The sequence below is a fragment of the Lasioglossum baleicum genome, unplaced genomic scaffold (assembly GCF_051020765.1).
Source record: "Lasioglossum baleicum unplaced genomic scaffold, iyLasBale1 scaffold0027, whole genome shotgun sequence".
Classification (NCBI taxonomy): domain Eukaryota; kingdom Metazoa; phylum Arthropoda; class Insecta; order Hymenoptera; family Halictidae; genus Lasioglossum; species Lasioglossum baleicum.
The window spans coordinates 611,780-631,574 of record NW_027469087.1 but is presented as its reverse complement, the minus strand read 5'-3'; positions in this window follow the sequence as shown (position 1 = coordinate 631,574).

Here is a 19,795-nt window from a genome sequence, read left to right as displayed (position 1 = left end):
TAATAGTTATGCTGATTCAACGGTAAGGATTTTGCTTCTTAACGACTACTATTGTTTGTGTTACATGGAGTTGTGTGCTTACTTTAGAATCGGAATTTGATAGCTTGTAATTAGTAGAATTGTTTATAATAAATGTAGAATTTGAATAGTGAATTATGGCAAGAATGGTTTTGGTAACAAGTGATCAATTTCCAGGTTTCGACTTATGTGCTTATATATAACGGATTACGAGTACAGGGAGTTTCAATATCACGCGCGAACGATAGATGTACAGCGCGTTTCAAAATAATACTTTATACTTTTTGTTACAGGTGACTGCGGAGATGAAGTGCGACGCGGAGGAGGATTCTACAGTGTGTTTCAAAGGTAAGTATGATTTCTGTTTCTATCGCGTGATTCAAAAGTGATGTTAATATATGATATTTTCTATTTTAGGTGATTTCGAGGATGAAGCGTGACGCTGTGGACTTTATAATGTATTACGAGGTTAGATATGATTAATTAAATATTATTGTACTAATTCAAACGTTGGTGTTTGAGCCAACGTCACAACATCACTGACGATACGGCAACGGACCCTGGGGACGATGATCGTGTCTCGGCTGTCGTCGTCGGCTATGTCGATCACCTCTGGACAATCGACCGGATGCAGAACTGGCGTCGGAGCTCGCGAGAGGTCCGCGTGGTTGACCTCTTTAGGAAGGCTGCAAGGGCAACCGTATACAGAAACGTAATCGGACGCGTCACACGGAATGTGCTCGGTGGTTCCCAGAAGTTCTGTCCACTCGGTAGTGGCAATGATTTGATCGAGCACCGCTTTATTTCTCAACGCGCGTCTCGATTTAGCAAGTTGATACTTGCGTCCCGCTCGACGTGGGCGTCGCATGGGTAAGGAATAGTAATGACGGAATATTAATAAGATAATGAAAATGAACTTCCATTTGTTGTTAACCTTTTAGGTAGTTAACTCGCTTCACGTCTATAGTGGCGGCTCAGCGTTTCCACTGCGCTCTTTAGACCAATTCTAGACGTGGCACGAGAACTTCTCTATGACTCGCTTCAAATTCCTTATTGGCGGCTCAGCGTTTCCACTGCGCACTTTAGACCAAGTCCGGATATGTCACGAGTATAATACATTCAATGTAAGAACTGAATTGGAAGATAGTGTTGAACTAACACAAGAATAACACGATCGAAGCACTGGTATAATAATGATATATTGAGTAAGAACTGGTAAGTACACTGATATACAATATGTAAGTAATATTATAATAGGAGTAGTAATTGGATTAATGAATAATGGATATTGTAATATGTTGTAGGAATAATGTATGAGAATTAGGAGTTGAGTTGAGTTGAGTTAGAGTTGGAATTGGAATTGGAATTAGGAGTGAAGGATCGACACACTTCACTTTCGCGGAGCTAGACTGAACACGTCTGCTCTTGTCGTCGGAAGAAGCCGGACTGGCGGCTGAGGCCAGGTTGGCACGTCTGTGCGAGTCGCTGGCTGGAAGCGGACTGATGCAAGCATCCGCTCTGCCTAGCCTCCTTCGGTCGGAGTGGGGATAGCTGACGCTGCAGTCTCTTTGTTCTTCAGTCGTCGGAGTGGGAGAACCGCTGACGCAGCAGCGTCTTCGCTCCCGGGGACTGCACGTGCATTTCTGCTGACGCTGCAGTCTCGTGGCTGTCCTATTGCCCTCTACGAGCGTGGGACTGCTGATGCAGCAGTCTTTGGACTTCTCGACGTTTCTAGAAGCTTCTAGATGCTTCCAGAGTGATGCAATACTTTATTGCATTATGTGTCGTGGTGATGGGTTGAAACTGAGGTAAGGTGTTGATCAAGGTGAAGTTATGGTGATGGGTAGAGACGGAGATAAGGATTAGAACAATAGAATATATGAGATCTTAATACTATGTTCTTATGTCTAGGGGACGGTGTATGGATCTTATGTAGATCAGACCTTGTATACATAGTGTGTGTACAAGGCCAACGTCGTACATCGGACGACGTAACACATGCATTGCTGCAACTTGTGCTGTATGATTTAGAATTTTTGTTATCGCGCCATCCGATATTTATACATGTGCAAATACTCGTACACGCTGCATTGTATTTTTTTCCGCACGCGACAAGGAGGGGACAGAGGCGAGTTCCGGCTCGCGTCTGTCCCCTCCCCCCGTCCCAACCCCCTGGTCGACCCGCATAAAACTTAAAAATATGATAAAATAAAATATAAAATCAATAAATGAAAACGCGTATAGATAAAATAGATAAAATAAAAGTCAATAAATTAATAAATAATAATAAGTAAATAAATACAATGGACAAAAAACAACAAACATAAGAAGGGGGGGGCAAAATAAAGGGGAATAAAAGATAAAGATAAAATTTATAATATAGAATAAAATGAAATATCATAAAATAAAAGGAGGGGGGTCGACCGGCAGGTCGCATCTTTGTAGAGGGGGGAGGGGATTATTGCTCCACCTCGCCCCCCGCGACCTGCTCACCTCGGGGGCGCCTTAACGGCCAGCCCCCCTTGGCGGCGGTGGAAGTACTAAGTAGTCCCACCGTCGCCATTACGTCTGCGGCCTCTTACAGGGGGCCGTCGGCCTCGTCGGGGTTGCCCCGTCGATGCTAGCCTCCTGGCGGAGAGGGGGTCGGCTTCCCCCTCCCTCTCCGCAGCCTCCTTCTGCGTTATCACAATCTCGCAGAAGGAGGCAAACGCTGCTCTTGACCTCTCGCTGCCGATCATGTGGTCCACCACGACCGGCAACGAGAGGTCCATCCCAATAACGCCCCTTAGGTCTCTGCGCGGCGCCGACCACGCTGGACATTCGTCCAGCGTATGCCGCGCAGAGTCCTGGGCCTCCTCGCAGTGGTGGCACTGCGATCCTCCCAGTGCCAGTTATGAACACACAGTTCGAGGAAACGGCGGCATGAAGGTAATTTAACTTATGCGCATGCATTGCTGCAACTTGTGCTGTATAATTTAGAATTTTTGTTACCGCGTCATCCGATTTTTATACATGTGCAAATACTCGTACACGCTGCATTGTATTTTTTTCCGCACTCGACAAGGAGGGGACAGAGGCGAGTTCCGGCTCGCGTCTGTCCCCTCCCCCCGTCCCACCACCCTGGTCGACCCGCATAAAACTTAAAAATATGATAAAATAAAATATAAAATCAATAAATGAAAACGTGTATAGATAAAATAGATAAAATAAAAGTCAATAAATAAATAAATAATAATAAGTAAATAAATACAATGGACAAAAAACAACAAACATAAGAAGGGGGGGGGGCAAAATAAAGAGGAATAAAAGATAAAGATAAAATTTATAATATAGAATAAAATGAAATATCATAAAATAAAAGGAGGGGGGTCGACCGGCAGGTCGCATCTTTGTAGAGGGGTGAGGGGATTATTGCCCCACCTCGCCCCCCGCGACCTGCCCACCTCGGGGGCGCCTTAACGGCCAGCCCCCCTTGGCGGCGGTGGTAGTACTAAGTAGTCCCACCGTCGCCATTACGTCTGCGGCCTCTTACAGGGGGCCGTCGGCCTCGTCGGGGTTGCCCCGCCGATGCTAACCTCCTGGCGGTGAGGGGGTCGGCTTCCCTCTCCCTCTCCGCAGCCTCCTTCTGCGTTATCACAATCTCGCAGAAGGAGGCAAACGCTGCTCTTGACCTCTCGCTGCCGATCATGTGGTCGACCACGACCGGCAACGAGAGGTCCATCCCAAAAACGCCCCTTAGGTCTCTGCGCGGCGCCGACCACGCTGGACATTCTTCCAGCGTATGCCGCGTAGAGTCCTGGGCCTCCTCGCAGTGGTGGCACTGCGATCCTCCCAGTGCCAGTTATGAACACACAGTTCGAGGAAACGGCGGTATGAAGGTAATTTAACTTATGCGCATGCATTGCTGCAACTTGTGCTGTATAATTTAGAATTTTTGTTACCGCGCCATCCGATTTTTATACATGTGCAAATACTCGTACACGCTGCATTGTATTTTTTTCCGCACGCGACAAGGAGGGGACAGAGGCGAGTTCCGGCTCGCGTCTGTCCCCTCCCCCGGTCCCACCCCCCTGGTCGACCCGCATAAAACTTAAAAATATGATAAAATAAAATATAAAATCAATAAATGAAAACGTGTATAGATAAAATAGATAAAATAAAAGTCAATAAATAAGTAAATAAATACAATCGACAAAAAACAACAAACATAAGAAGGGGGGGCAAAATAAAGGGGAATAAAAGATAAAGATAAAATTTGTAATATAGAATAAAATGAAATATCATAAAATAAAAGGAGGGGGGTCGACCGGCAGGTCGCATCTTTGTAGAGGGGGGAGGGGATTATTGCTCCACCTCGCCCCCCGCGGCCTGCCCACCTCGGGGGCGCCTTAACGGCCAGCCCCCCTTGGCGGCGGTGGAAGTACTAAGTAGTCCCACCGTCGCCATTACGTGTTCGGCCTCTTACAGGGGGCCGTCGGCCTCGTCGGGGTTGCCCCGTCGATGCTAGCCTCCTGGCGGTGAGGGGGTCGGCTTCTCTCTCCCTCTCCGCAGCCTCCTTCTGCGTTATCACAATCTCGCAGAAGGAGGCAAACGCTGCTCTTGACCTCTCGCTGCCGATCATGTGGTCGACCACGACCGGCAACGAGAGGTCCATCCCAAAAGCGCCCCTTAGGTCTCTGCGCGGCGCCGACCACGCTGGACATTCTTCCAGCGTATGCCGCGCAGAGTCCTGGGCCTCCTCGCAGTGGTGGCACTGCGATCCTCCCAGTGCCAGTTATGAACACACAGTTCGAGGAAACGGCGGTATGAAGGTAATTTAACTTATGCGCATGCATTGCTGCAACTTGTGCTGTATAATTTAGAATTTTTGTTACCGCGCCATCCGATTTTTATACATGTGCAAATACTCGTACACGCTGCATTGTATTTTTTCCGCACGCGACAAGGAGGGGACAGAGGCGAGTTCCGGCTCGCGTCTGTCCCCTCCCCCCGTCCCACCACCCTGGTCGACCCGCATAAAACTTAAAAATATGATAAAATCAAATATAAAATCAATAAATGAAAACGTGTATAGATAAAATAGATAAAATAAAAGTCAATAAATAAATAAATAACAATAAGTAAATAAATACAATGGACAAAAAACAACAAACATAAGAAGGGGGGGCAAAATAAAGGGGAATAAAAGATAAAGATAAAATTTATAATATAGAATAAAATGAAATATCATAAAATAAAAGGGGGGGGGTCGACCGGCAGGTCGCATCTTTGTAGAGGGGGGAGGGGATTATTGCTCCACCTCGCCCCTCGCGACCTGCCCACCTCGGGGGCGCCTTAACGGCCAGCCCCCCTTGTCGGCGGTGGAAGTACTAAGTAGTCCCACCGTCGCCATTACGTCTGCGGCCTCTTACAGGGGGCCGTCGGCCTCGTCGGGGTTGCCCCGTCGATGCTAGCCTCCTGGCGGAGAGGGGGTCGGCTTCCCCCTCCCTCTCCGCAGCCTCCTTCTGCGTTATCACAGTCTCGCAAGGAGGCAAACGCTGCTCTTGACCTCTCGCTGCTGATCATGTGGTCCACCACGACCGGCAACGAGAGGTCCATCCCAATAACGCAACTTAGGTCTCTGCGTGGCGCCGACCACGCTGGACATTCTTCCAGCGTATGCCGCGCAGAGTCCTGGGCCTCCTCGCAGTGGTGGCACTGCGATCCCCCCAGTGCCAGTTATGAACACACAGTTTGAGGAAACGGCGGTATGCAGGTAATTTAACTTATGCGCATGCATTGCTGCAACTTGTGCTGTATGATTTAGAATTTTTGTTATCGCGCCATCCGATTTTTATACATGTGCAAATTTTCGTACACGCTGCATTGTATTTTTTTCCGCACGCGACAAGGAGGGGACACATGCGAGTTCCGGCTCGCGTCTGTCCCCTCCCCCCGTCCCAACCCCCTGGTCGACCCGCATAAAACTTAAAAATATGATAAAATAAAATATAAAATCAATAAATGAAAACGCGTATAGATAAAATAGATAAAATAAAAGTCAATAAATAAATAAATAATAATAAGTAAATAAATACAATGGACAAAAAACAACAAACATAAGAAGGGGGGGCAAAATAAAGGGGAATAAAAGATAAAGATAAAATTTATAATATAGAATAAAATGAAATATCATAAAATAAAAGGAGGGGGGTCGACCGGCAGGTCGCATCTTTGTAGAGGGGGGAGGGGATTATTGCTCCACCTCGCCCCCCGCGACCTGCCCACCTCGGGGGCGCCTTAACGGCCAGCCCCCCTTGTCGGGGGTTTAAGTACTAAGTAGTCCCACCGTCGCCATTACGTCTGCGGCCTCTTACAGGGGGCCGTCGGCCTCGTCGGGGTTGCCCCGTCGATGCTAGCCTCCTGGCGGAGAGGGGGTCGGCTTCCCCCTCCCTCTCCGCAGCCTCCTTCTGCGTTATCACAGTCTCGCAGAAGGAGGCAAACGCTGCTCTTGACCTCTCGCTGCTGATCATGTGGTCCACCACGACCGGCAACGAGAGGTCCATCCCAATAACGCAACTTAGGTCTCTGCGCGGCGCCGACCACGCTGGACATTCTTCCAGCGTATGCCGCGCAGAGTCCTGGGCCTCCTCGCAGTGGTGGCACTGCGATCCCCCCAGTGCCAGTTATGAACACACAGTTTGAGGAAACGGCGGTATGCAGGTAATTTAACTTATGCGCATGCATTGCTGCAACTTGTGCTGTATGATTTAGAATTTTTGTTATCACGCCATCCGATTTTTATACATGTGCAAATACTCGTACACGCTGCATTGTATTTTTTTCCGCACGCGACAAGGAGGGGACACATGCGAGTTCCGCCTCGCGTCTGTCCCCTCCCCCCGTCCCAACCCCCTGGTCGACCCGCATAAAACTTAAAAATATGATAAAATAAAATATAAAATCAATAAATGAAAACGCGTATAGATAAAATAGATAAAATAAAAGTCAATAAATAAATAAATAATAATAAGTAAATAAATACAATGGACAAAAAACAACAAACATAAGAAGGGGGGGCAAAATAAAGGGGAATAAAAGATAAAGATAAAATTTATAATATAGAATAAAATGAAATATCATAAAATAAAAGGAGGGGGGTCGACCGGCAGGTCGCATCTTTGTAGAGGGGGGAGGGGATTATTGCTCCACCTCGCCCCCCGCGACCTGCCCACCTCGGTGGCGCCTTAACGGCCAGCCCCCCTTGGCGGCGGTGGAAGTACTAAGTAGTCCCACCGTCGCCATTACGTCTGCGGCCTCTTACAGGGGGCCGTCGGCCTCGTCGGGGTTGCCCCGCCGATGCTAACCTCCTGGCGGTGAGGGGGTCGGCTTCCCTCTCCCTCTCCGCAGCCTCCTTCTGCGTTATCACAATCTCGCAGAAGGAGGCAAACGCTGCTCTTGACCTCTCGCTGCCGATCATGTGGTCCACCACGACCGGCAACGAGAGGTCCATCCCAATAACGCCACTTAGGTCACTGCGCGGCGCCGACCACGCTGGACATTCTTCCAGCGTATGCCGCGCAGAGTCCTGGGCCTCCTCGCAGTGGTGGCACTGCGATCCTCCCAGTGCCAGTCATGAACACACAGTTTGAGGAAACGGCGGTATGAAGGTAATTTAACTTATGCGCATGCATTGCTGCAACTTGTGCTGTATAATTTAGAATTTTTGTTACCGCGCCATCCGATTTTTATACATGTGCAAATACTCGTACACGCTGCATTGTATTTTTTTCCGCACGCGACAAGGAGGGGACAGAGGCGAGTTCCGGCTCGCTTCTGCCCCCTCCCCCCGTCCCACCCCCCTGGTCGACCCGCATAAAACTTAAAAATATGATAAAATAAAATATAAAATCAATAAATGAAAACGTGTATAGATAAAATAGATAAAATAAAAGTCAATAAATAACTAAATAAATACAATGGACACAAAACAACAAACATAAGAAGGGGGGGCAAAATAAAGGGGAATAAAAGATAAGGATAAAATTTATAATATAGAATAAAATGAAATATCGTAAAATAAAAGGAGGGGGGTCGACCGGCAGGTCGCATCTTTGTAGAGGGGGGAGGGGATTATTGCTCCACCTCGCCCCCCGCGACCTGCCCACCTCGGGGGCGCCTTAACGGCCAGCCCCCCTTGGCGGCGGTGGAAGTACTAAGTAGTCCCACCGTCGCCATTACGTCTGCGGCCTCTTACAGGGGGCCGTCGGCCTCGTCGGGGTTGCCCCGTCGATGCTAGCCCCCTGGCGGAGAGGGGGTTGGCTTCTCTCTCCCTCTCCGCAGCCTCCTTCTGCGTTATCACAATCTCGCAGAAGGAGGCAAACGCTGCTCTTGACCTCTCGCTGCCGATCATGTGGTCGACCACGACCGGCAACGAGAGGTCCATCCCAAAAGCGCCCCTTAGGTCTCTGGGCGGCGCCGACCACGCTGGACATTCTTCCAGCGTATGCCGCGCAGAGTCCTGGGCCTCCTCGCAGTGGTGGCACTGCGATCCTCCCAGTGCCAGTTATGAACACACAGTTCGAGGAAACGGCGGTATGAAGGTAATTTAACTTATGCGCATGCATTGCTGCAACTTGTGCTGTATAATTTAGAATTTTTGTTACCGCGCCATCCGATTTTTATACATGTGCAAATACTCGTACACGCTGCATTGTATTTTTTCCGCACGCGACAAGGAGGGGACAGAGGCGAGTTCCGGCTCGCGTCTGTCCCCTCCCCCCGTCCCACCACCCTGGTCGACCCGCATAAAACTTAAAAATATGATAAAATCAAATATAAAATCAATAAATGAAAACGTGTATAGATAAAATAGATAAAATAAAAGTCAATAAATAAATAAATAACAATAAGTAAATAAATACAATGGACAAAAAACAACAAACATAAGAAGGGGGGGCAAAATAAAGGGGAATAAAAGATAAAGATAAAATTTATAATATAGAATAAAATGAAATATCATAAAATAAAAGGGGGGGGGGTCGACCGGCAGGTCGCATCTTTGTAGAGGGGGGAGGGGATTATTGCTCCACCTCGCCCCTCGCGACCTGCCCACCTCGGGGGCGCCTTAACGGCCAGCCCCCCTTGTCGGCGGTAGAAGTACTAAGTAGTCCCACCGTCGCCATTACGTCTGCGGCCTCTTACAGGGGGCCGTCGGCCTCGTCGGGGTTGCCCCGTCGATGCTAGCCTCCTGGCGGAGAGGGGGTCGGCTTCCCCCTCCCTCTCCGCAGCCTCCTTCTGCGTTATCACAGTCTCGCAGAAGGAGGCAAACGCTGCTCTTGACCTCTCGCTGCTGATCATGTGGTCCACCACGACCGGCAACGAGAGGTCCATCCCAATAACGCAACTTAGGTCTCTGCGTGGCGCCGACCACGCTGGACATTCTTCCAGCGTATGCCGCGCAGAGTCCTGGGCCTCCTCGCAGTGGTGGCACTGCGATCCCCCCAGTGCCAGTTATGAACACACAGTTTGAGGAAACGGCGGTATGCAGGTAATTTAACTTATGCGCATGCATTGCTGCAACTTGTGCTGTATGATTTAGAATTTTTGTTATCGCGCCATCCGATTTTTATACATGTGCAAATACTCGTACACGCTGCATTGTATTTTTTTCCGCACGCGACAAGGAGGGGACACATGCGAGTTCCGGCTCGCGTCTGTCCCCTCCCCCCGTCCCAACCCCCTGGTCGACCCGCATAAAACTTAAAAATATGATAAAATAAAATATAAAATCAATAAATGAAAACGCGTATAGATAAAATAGATAAAATAAAAGTCAATAAATAAATAAATAATAATAAGTAAATAAATACAATGGACAAAAAACAACAAACATAAGAAGGGGGGGCAAAATAAAGGGGAATAAAAGATAAAGATAAAATTTATAATATAGAATAAAATGAAATATCATAAAATAAAAGGAGGGGGGTCGACCGGCAGGTCGCATCTTTGTAGAGGGGGGAGGGGATTATTGCTCCACCTCGCCCCCCGCGACCTGCCCACCTCGGGGGCGCCTTAACGGCCAGCCCCCCTTGTCGGGGGTTTAAGTACTAAGTAGTCCCACCGTCGCCATTACGTCTGCGGCCTCTTACAGGGGGCCGTCGGCCTCGTCGGGGTTGCCCCGTCGATGCTAGCCTCCTGGCGGAGAGGGGGTCGGCTTCCCCCTCCCTCTCCGCAGCCTCCTTCTGCGTTATCACAGTCTCGCAGAAGGAGGCAAACGCTGCTCTTGACCTCTCGCTGCTGATCATGTGGTCCACCACGACCGGCAACGAGAGGTCCATCCCAATAACGCAACTTAGGTCTCTGCGCGGCGCCGACCACGCTGGACATTCTTCCAGCGTATGCCGCGCAGAGTCCTGGGCCTCCTCGCAGTGGTGGCACTGCGATCCCCCCAGTGCCAGTTATGAACACACAGTTTGAGGAAACGGCGGTATGCAGGTAATTTAACTTATGCGCATGCATTGCTGCAACTTGTGCTGTATGATTTAGAATTTTTGTTATCACGCCATCCGATTTTTATACATGTGCAAATACTCGTACACGCTGCATTGTATTTTTTTCCGCACGCGACAAGGAGGGGACACATGCGAGTTCCGGCTCGCGTCTGTCCCCTCCCCCCGTCCCAACCCCCTGGTCGACCCGCATAAAACTTAAAAATATGATAAAATAAAATATAAAATCAATAAATGAAAACGCGTATAGATAAAATAGATAAAATAAAAGTCAATAAATAAATAAATAATAATAAGTAAATAAATACAATGGACAAAAAACAACAAACATAAGAAGGGGGGGCAAAATAAAGGGGAATAAAAGATAAAGATAAAATTTATAATATAGAATAAAATGAAATATCATAAAATAAAAGGAGGGGGGTCGACCGGCAGGTCGCATCTTTGTAGAGGGGGGAGGGGATTATTGCTCCACCTCGCCCCCCGCGACCTGCCCACCTCGGTGGCGCCTTAACGGCCAGCCCCCCTTGGCGGCGGTGGAAGTACTAAGTAGTCCCACCGTCGCCATTACGTCTGCGGCCTCTTACAGGGGGCCGTCGGCCTCGTCGGGGTTGCCCCGCCGATGCTAACCTCCTGGCGGTGAGGGGGTCGGCTTCCCTCTCCCTCTCCGCAGCCTCCTTCTGCGTTATCACAATCTCGCAGAAGGAGGCAAACGCTGCTCTTGACCTCTCGCTGCCGATCATGTGGTCCACCACGACCGGCAACGAGAGGTCCATCCCAATAACGCCACTTAGGTCACTGCGCGGCGCCGACCACGCTGGACATTCTTCCAGCGTATGCCGCGCAGAGTCCTGGGCCTCCTCGCAGTGGTGGCACTGCGATCCTCCCAGTGCCAGTCATGAACACACAGTTTGAGGAAACGGCGGTATGAAGGTAATTTAACTTATGCGCATGCATTGCTGCAACTTGTGCTGTATAATTTAGAATTTTTGTTACCGCGCCATCCGATTTTTATACATGTGCAAATACTCGTACACGCTGCATTGTATTTTTTTCCGCACGCGACAAGGAGGGGACAGAGGCGAGTTCCGGCTCGCTTCTGCCCCCTCCCCCCGTCCCACCCCCCTGGTAGACCCGCATAAAACTTAAAAATATGATAAAATAAAATATAAAATCAATAAATGAAAACGTGTATAGATAAAATAGATAAAATAAAAGTCAATAAATAACTAAATAAATACAATGGACACAAAACAACAAACATAAGAAGGGGGGGCAAAATAAAGGGGAATAAAAGATAAGGATAAAATTTATAATATAGAATAAAATGAAATATCGTAAAATAAAAGGAGGGGGGTCGACCGGCAGGTCGCATCTTTGTAGAGGGGGGAGGGGATTATTGCTCCACCTCGCCCCCCGCGACCTGCCCACCTCGGGGGCGCCTTAACGGCCAGCCCCCCTTGGCGGCGGTGGAAGTACTAAGTAGTCCCACCGTCGCCATTACGTCTGCGGCCTCTTACAGGGGGCCGTCGGCCTCGTCGGGGTTGCCCCGTCGATGCTAGCCTCCTGGCGGAGAGGGGGTTGGCTTCTCTCTCCCTCTCCGCAGCCTCCTTCTGCGTTATCACAATCTCGCAGAAGGAGGCAAACGCTGCTCTTGACCTCTCGCTGCCGATCATGTGGTCGACCACGACCGGCAACGAGAGGTCCATCCCAAAAGCGCCCCTTAGGTCTCTGCGCGGCGCCGACCACGCTGGACATTCTTCCAGCGTATGCCGCGCAGAGTCCTGGGCCTCCTCGCAGTGGTGGCACTGCGATCCTCCCAGTGCCAGTTATGAACACACAGTTCGAGGAAACGGCGGTATGAAGGTAATTTAACTTATGCGCATGCATTGCTGCAACTTGTGCTGTATAATTTAGAATTTTTGTTACCGCGCCATCCGATTTTTATACATGTGCAAATACTCGTACACGCTGCATTGTATTTTTTCCGCACGCGACAAGGAGGGGACAGAGGCGAGTTCCGGCTCGCGTCTGTCCCCTCCCCCCGTCCCACCACCCTGGTCGACCCGCATAAAACTTAAAAATATGATAAAATCAAATATAAAATCAATAAATGAAAACGTGTATAGATAAAATAGATAAAATAAAAGTCAATAAATAAATAAATAACAATAAGTAAATAAATACAATGGACAAAAAACAACAAACATAAGAAGGGGGGGGCAAAATAAAGGGGAATAAAAGATAAAGATAAAATTTATAATATAGAATAAAATGAAATATCATAAAATAAAAGGGGGGGGGTCGACCGGCAGGTCGCATCTTTGTAGAGGGGGGAGGGGATTATTGCTCCACCTCGCCCCTCGCGACCTGCCCACCTCGGGGGCGCCTTAACGGCCAGCCCCCCTTGTCGGCGATAGAAGTACTAAGTAGTCCCACCGTCGCCATTACGTCTGCGGCCTCTTACAGGGGGCCGTCGGCCTCGTCGGGGTTGCCCCGTCGATGCTAGCCTCCTGGCGGAGAGGGGGTCGGCTTCCCCCTCCCTCTCCGCAGCCTCCTTCTGCGTTATCACAGTCTCGCAGAAGGAGGCAAACGCTGCTCTTGACCTCTCGCTGCTGATCATGTGGTCCACCACGACCGGCAACGAGAGGTCCATCCCAATAACGCAACTTAGGTCTCTGCGTGGCGCCGACCACGCTGGACATTCTTCCAGCGTATGCCGCGCAGAGTCCTGGGCCTCCTCGCAGTGGTGGCACTGCGATCCCCCCAGTGCCAGTTATGAACACACAGTTTGAGGAAACGGCGGTATGCAGGTAATTTAACTTATGCGCATGCATTGCTGCAACTTGTGCTGTATGATTTAGAATTTTTGTTATCGCGCCATCCGATTTTTATACATGTGCAAATACTCGTACACGCTGCATTGTATTTTTTTCCGCACGCGACAAGGAGGGGACACATGCGAGTTCCGGCTCGCGTCTGTCCCCTCCCCCCGTCCCAACCCCCTGGTCGACCCGCATAAAACTTAAAAATATGATAAAATAAAATATAAAATCAATAAATGAAAACGCGTATAGATAAAATAGATAAAATAAAAGTCAATAAATAAATAAATAATAATAAGTAAATAAATACAATGGACAAAAAACAACAAACATAAGAAGGGGGGGCAAAATAAAGGGGAATAAAAGATAAAGATAAAATTTATAATATAGAATAAAATGAAATATCATAAAATAAAAGGAGGGGGGTCGACCGGCAGGTCGCATCTTTGTAGAGGGGGGAGGGGATTATTGCTCCACCTCGCCCCCCGCGACCTGCCCACCTCGGGGGCGCCTTAACGGCCAGCCCCCCTTGTCGGGGGTTTAAGTACTAAGTAGTCCCACCGTCGCCATTACGTCTGCGGCCTCTTACAGGGGGCCGTCGGCCTCGTCGGGGTTGCCCCGCCGATGCTAACCTCCTGGCGGTGAGGGGGTCGGCTTCCCTCTCCCTCTCCGCAGCCTCCTTCTGCGTTATCACAATCTCGCAGAAGGAGGCAAACGCTGCTCTTGACCTCTCGCTGCCGATCATGTGGTCCACCACGACCGGCAACGAGAGGTCCATCCCAATAACGCCACTTAGGTCACTGCGCGGCGCCGACCACGCTGGACATTCTTCCAGCGTATGCCGCGCAGAGTCCTGGGCCTCCTCGCAGTGGTGGCACTGCGATCCTCCCAGTGCCAGTTATGAACACACAGTTCGAGGAAACGGCGGTATGAAGGTAATTTAACTTATGCGCATGCATTGCTGCAACTTGTGCTGTATGATTTAGAATTTTTGTTATCGCGCCATCCGATTTTTATACATGTGCAAATACTCGTACACGCTGCATTGTATTTTTTTCCGCACGCGACAAGGAGGGGACAGAGGCGAGTTCCGGCTCGCGTCTGTCCCCTCCCCCCGTCCCACCACCCTGGTCGACCCGCATAAAACTTAAAAATATGATAAAATCAAATATAAAATCAATAAATGAAAACGTGTATAGATAAAATAGATAAAATAAAAGTCAATAAATAAATAAATAACAATAAGTAAATAAATACAATGGACAAAAAACAACAAACATAAGAAGGGGGGGCAAAATAAAGGGGAATAAAAGATAAAGATAAAATTTATAATATAGAATAAAATGAAATATCATAAAATAAAAGGAGGGGGGTCGACCGGCAGGTCGCATCTTTGTAGAGGGGGGAGGGGATTATTGCTCCACCTCGCCCCCCGCGACCTGCCCACCTCGGGGGCGCCTTAACGGCCAGCCCCCCTTGGCGGCGGTGGAAGTACTAAGTAGTCCCACCGTCGCCATTACGTCTGCGGCCTCTTACAGGGGGCCGTCGGCCTCGTCGGGGTTGCCCCGCCGATGCTAACCTCCTGGCGGTGAGGGGGTCGGCTTCCCTCTCCCTCTCCGCAGCCTCCTTCTGCGTTATCACAATCTCGCAGAAGGAGGCAAACGCTGCTCTTGACCTCTCGCTGCCGATCATGTGGTCCACCACGACCGGCAACGAGAGGTCCATCCCAATAACGCCACTTAGGTCACTGCGCGGCGCCGACCACGCTGGACATTCTTCCAGCGTATGCCGCGCAGAGTCCTGGGCCTCCTCGCAGTGGTGGCACTGCGATCCTCCCAGTGCCAGTTATGAACACACAGTTCGAGGAAACGGCGGTATGAAGGTAATTTAACTTATGCGCATGCATTGCTGCAACTTGTGCTGTATGATTTAGAATTTTTGTTATCGCGCCATCCGATTTTTATACATGTGCAAATACTCGTACACGCTGCATTGTATTTTTTTCCGCACGCGACAAGGAGGGGACACATGCGAGTTCCGGCTCGCGTCTGTCCCCTCCCCAACCCCCTGGTCGACCCGCATAAAACTTAAAAATATGATAAAATAAAATATAAAATCAATAAATGAAAACGCGTATAGATAAAATAGATAAAATAAAAGTCAATAAATAAATAAATAATAATAAGTAAATAAATACAATGGACAAAAAACAACAAACATAAGAAGGGAGGGCAAAATAAAGGGGAATAAAAGATAAAGATAAAATTTATAATATAGATTAAAATGAAATATCATAAAATAAAAGGAGGGGGGTCGACCGGCAGGTCGCATCTTTGTAGAGGGGGGAGGGGATTATTGCTCCACCTCGCCCCCCGCGACCTGCCCACCTCGGGGACGCCTTAACGGCCAGCCCCCCTTGGCGGCGGTGGAAGTACTAAGTAGTCCCACCGTCGCCATTACGTCTGCGGCCTCTTACAGGGGGCCGTCGGCCTCGTCGGGGTTGCCCCGTCGATGCTAGCCTCCTGGGGGTGAGGGGGTCGGCTTCCCTCTCCCTCTCCGCTGCCTCCTTCTGTGTTATCACAATCTCGCAGAAGGAGGCAAACGCTGCTCTTGACCTCTCGCTGCTGATCATGTGGTCCACCACGACCGGCAACGAGAGGTCCATCCCAATAACGCCCCTTAGGTCTCTGCGCGGCGCCGACCACGCTGGACATTCTTCCAGCGTATGCCGCGCAGAGTCCTGGGCCTCCTCGCAGTGGTGGCACTGCGATCCTCCCAGTGCCAGTTATGAACACACAGTTCGAGGAAACGGCGGTATGAAGGTAATTTAACTTATGCGCATGCATTGCTGCAACTTGTGCTGTATAATTTAGAATTTTTGTTACCGCGCCATCCGATTTTTATACATGTGCAAATACTCGTACACGCTGCATTGTATTTTTTTCCGCACGCGACAAGGAGGGGACAGAGGCGAGTTCCGGCTCGCATCTGTCCCCTCCCCCCGTACCACCCCCCCGGTAGACCCGCATAAAACTTAAAAATATGATAAAATAAAATATAAAATCAATAAATGAAAACGCGTATAGATAAAATAGATAAAATAAAAGTCAATAAATAAATAAATAATAATAAGTAAATAAATACAATGGACAAAAAACAACAAACATAAGAAGGGGGGGCAAAATAAAGGGGAATAAAAGATAAAGATAAAATTTATAATATAGAATAAAATGAAATATCATAAAATATAAGGAGGGGGGTCGACCGGCAGGTCTCATCTTTGTAGAGGGGGGAGGGGATTATTGCTCCACCTCGCCCCCCGCGACCTGCCCACCTCGGGGGCGCCTTAACGGCCAGCCCCCCTTGGCGGCGGTGGAAGTACTAAGTAGTCCCACCGTCGCCATTACGTCTGCGGCCTCTTACAGGGGGCCGTCGGCCTCGTCGGGGTTGCCCCGTCGATGCTAGCCTCCTGGCGGAGAGGGGGTCGGCTTCCCCCTCCCTCTCCGCAGCCTCCTTCTGCGTTATCACAATCTCGCAGAAGGAGGCAAACGCTGCTCTTGACCTCTCGCTGCCGATCATGTGGTCCACCACGACCGGCAACGAGAGGTCCATTCCAATAACGCCCCTTAGGTCTCTGCGCGGCGCCGACCACGCTGGACATTCTTCCAGCGTGTGCCGCGCAGAGTCCTGGGCCTCCTCGCAGTGGTGGCACTGCGATCCTCCCAGTGCCAGTCATGAACACACAGTTTGAGGAAACGGCGGTATGAAGGTAATTTAACTTATGCGCATGCATTGCTGCAACTTGTGCTGTATAATTTAGAATTTTTGTTACCGCGCCATCCGATTTTTATACATGTGCAAATACTCGTACACGCTGCATTGTATTTTTTTCCGCACGCGACAAGGAGGGGACAGAGGCGAGTTCCGGCTCGCTTCTGCCCCCTCCCCCCGTCCCACCCCCTTGGTCGACCCGCATAAAACTTAAAAATATGATAAAATAAAATATAAAATCAATAAATGAAAACGTGTATAGATAAAATAGATAAAATAAAAGTCAATAAATAAATAAATAAATAATAATAAGTAAATAAATACAATGGACAAAAAACAACAAACATAAGAAGGGGGGGCAAAATAAAGGGGAATAAAAGATAAAGATAAAATTTATAATATAGAATAAAATGAAATATCATAAAATAAAAGGAGGGGGGTCGACCGGCAGGTCGCATCTTTGTAGAGGGGGGAGGGGATTATTGCTCCACCTCGCCCCCCGCGACCTGCCCACCTCGGTGGCGCCTTAACGGCCAGCCCCCCTTGTCGGCGGTGGAAGTACTAAGTAGTCCCACCGTCGCCATTACGTCTGCGGCCTCTTACAGGGGGCCGTCGGCCTCGTCGGGGTTGCCCCGTCGATGCTAGCCTCCTGGCGGAGAGGGGGTCGGCTTCCCCCTCCCTCTCCGCAGCCTCCTTCTGCGTTATCACAGTCTCGCAGAAGGAGGCAAACGCTGCTCTTGACCTCTCGCTGCTGATCATGTGGTCCACCACGACCGGCAACGAGAGGTCCATCCCAATAACGCAACTTAGGTCTCTGCGCGGCGCCGACCACGCTGGACATTCTTCCAGCGTATGCCGCGCAGAGTCCTGGGCCTCCTCGCAGTGGTGGCACTGCGATCCCCCCAGTGCCAGTTATGAACACACAGTTTGAGGAAACGCCGGTATGCAGGTAATTTAACTTATGCGCATGCATTGCTGCAACTTGTGCTGTATGATTTAGAATTTTTGTTATCGCGCCAGCCGATTTTTATACATGTGCAAATACTCGTACACGCTGCATTGTATTTTTTTCCGCACGCGACAAGGAGGGGACACATGCGAGTTCCGGCTCGCGTCTGTCCCCTCCCCCCGTCCCAACCCCCTGGTCGACCCGCATAAAACTTAAAAATATGATAAAATAAAATATAAAATCAATAAATGAAAACGCGTATAGATAAAATAGATAAAATAAAAGTCAATAAATAAATAAATAATAATAAGTAAATAAATACAATGGACAAAAAACAACAAACATAAGAAGGGGGGGCAAAATAAAGGGGAATAAAAGATAAAGATAAAATTTATTATATAGAATAAAATGAAATATCATAAAATAAAAGGAGGGGGGTCGACCGGCAGGTCGCATCTTTGTAGAGGGGGGAGGGGATTATTGCTCCACCTCGCCCCCCGCGACCTGCCCACCTCGGTGGCGCCTTAACGACCAGCCCCCCTTGGCGGCGGTGGAAGTACTAAGTAGTCCCACCGTCGCCATTACGTCTGCGGCCTCTTACAGGGGGCCGTCGGCCTCGTCGGGGTTGCCCCGCCGATGCTAACCTCCTGGCGGTGAGGGGGTCGGCTTCCCTCTCCCTCTCCGCAGCCTCCTTCTGCGTTATCACAATCTCGCAGAAGGAGGCAAACGCTGCTCTTGACCTCTCGCTGCCGATCATGTGGTCCACCACGACCGGCAACGAGAGGTCCATCCCAATAACGCCACTTAGGTCACTGCGCGGCGCCGGCCACGCTGGACATTCTTCCAGCGTATGCCGCGCAGAGTCCTGGGCCTCCTCGCAGTGGTGGCACTGCGATCCTCCCAGTGCCAGTCATGAACACACAGTTTGAGGAAACGGCGGTATGAAGGTAATTTAACTTATGCGCATGCATTGCTGCAACTTGTGCTGTATAATTTAGAATTTTTGTTACCGCGCCATCCGATTTTTATACATGTGCAAATACTCGTACACGCTGCATTGTATTTTTTTCCGCACGCGACAAGGAGGGGACAGAGGCGAGTTCCGGCTCGCTTCTGCCCCCTCCCCCCGTCCCACCCCCTTGGTCGACCCGCATAAAACTTAAAAATATGATAAAATCAAATATAAAATCAATAAATGAAAACGTGTATAGATAAAATAGATAAAATAAAAGTCAATAAATAAATAAATAACAATAAGTAAATAAATACAATGGACAAAAAACAACAAACATAAGAAGGGGGGGGCAAAATAAAGGGGAATAAAAGATAAAGATAAAATTTATAATATAGAATAAAATGAAATATCATAAAATAAAAGGGGGGGGGTCGACCGGCAGGTCGCATCTTTGTAGAGGGGGGAGGGGATTATTGCTCCACCTCGCCCCCCGCGACCTGCCCACCTCGGGGGCGCCTTAACGGCCAGCACCCCTTGTCGGCGGTGGAAGTACTAAGTAGTCCCACCGTCGCCATTACGTCTGCGGCCTCTTACAGGGGGCCGTCGGCCTCGTCGGGGTTGCCCCGCCGATGCTAACCTCCTGGCGGTGAGGGGGTCGGCTTCCCTCTCCCTCTCCGCAGCCTCCTTCTGCGTTATCACAATCTCGCAGAAGGAGGCAAACGCTGCTCTTGACCTCTCGCTGCCGATCATGTGGTCCACCACGACCGGCAACGAGAGGTCCATCCCA